We start from the raw sequence: 1322 nt of genomic DNA, 5'->3' as shown, positions 1-1322 counted from the left end.
AGCTGCTACCTGAGGATTGGCCTCACAACAGCCGTAACCAAATGGATCAGCTGATCTGCAGGTCCCGATGGTGGGGTTGGGGCATGTTCACCCAGCAACGGTGACCGCAGCAGCACAGACTGAACACTATCAATGTGAGAGTCTGTGTTCGATTCTGCAATGCCTTAATGAAATAGGAAATGACTCCGCAACCACATGATGAAAGAGCAGTGCTCCGAAAACTAGTGCTCAGTTAAACCTGTTAGACTCCAACCTGGCGTTGTATGGTTTTTAACTTTTTACACCATAGTCCAACACCGGCATCTCTAAATTAATGTAATGGGGCTGTGGGATGAAAAGTTCAGTTAGTGATGGTAGGAAGGAGTGAAATCTCTGAGAACGGGTGGATTTGAATTCTGACATATGAAATACAGAGATGTGAGCGAGCAGAATTTGAAGGGAAAAATTACCTTACCCAAACAACTGATTCCTTGGTGTTTCCCAAGAGCTGCAGCAGATAGAGGAATTACTGCCGTGACTCGGATTCGAACCGAGGTTGCTGCGGCCACAACGCAGAGTACTAACCACTATACGATCACGGCATCCCACAGATGAGAGCGCTGATAGCATGCAATAAATACAGTCTCATAGGACATATTAGGCAGCGCAAATAATGCACAATATTAGTGCTAAGCGAACAGTGGCAGATATGTGGGAACTCAGAATGGGCTGACCGTTTAATATCGGTTCCCCCAGAGGCTGTGGTGATTCCATCATTAATATGCTGAAGGCTGAGATAAGTAGATTTCTCCAAAACATCAAAAACTCCGGGGACAGTACAGGTGTTGTTGAAATGTATGCTTCAATCGTAATGCAGTTTAACATTGGCTACTTCACCAGTTTCCCCACACAAGGCAGTAACCACTGCTGCCACATAGTCCCAATTCCCAGCCCAGATTCAGAGGAACTGAGTAGCGCAGTCGCGAAGATGTACAAAAAAGCTTTATCAGCCAGTGGGTGGTTGGAATTTGGAATATACTATCTGCATTGTTCAGAGCGACAGAAACCCTTACAACCTGAATAAATATTCAGATGTGTGCTTTGTGATGCCAAGACATATAAGTCTGTGGAGTAAGAATTGTGAAATGTGATTCAGTTCATTAGGCAGTTGTATTTGAGAAGTGTGGCCACATTTGGTTGAAGGGCCTCCTTTGACACTCTTGTTCTGGTAGTATAGTAGTTAGTATCCCCGCCTGTCACAGGGCTCAATTCTCCACTGGGGACAGTGTAAATATTTTAAAACTGTCGCTCCATTCCAAGTGCGGGTATTGATACCTGTCTTC

General features: G+C 44.9%; 1 non-coding gene across 1 annotated transcript; it reads right to left on the bottom strand.

Moving 5' to 3' along the window:
• Positions 1 to 509: 509 nt before the first annotated feature.
• Positions 510 to 581, bottom strand: trnah-gug (transfer RNA histidin (anticodon GUG)). Its single transcript has one exon. It is a non-coding gene; the product is annotated as a tRNA-His (tRNA).
• Between the last annotated feature and the right edge of the window lie 741 nt (positions 582 to 1322).

Source organism: Hemiscyllium ocellatum, unplaced genomic scaffold, assembly GCF_020745735.1.
Source record: "Hemiscyllium ocellatum isolate sHemOce1 unplaced genomic scaffold, sHemOce1.pat.X.cur. scaffold_98_pat_ctg1, whole genome shotgun sequence".
Taxonomy (NCBI): Eukaryota; Metazoa; Chordata; class Chondrichthyes; order Orectolobiformes; family Hemiscylliidae; genus Hemiscyllium; species Hemiscyllium ocellatum.
This window is presented reverse-complemented; position numbering and strand designations above follow the sequence as displayed.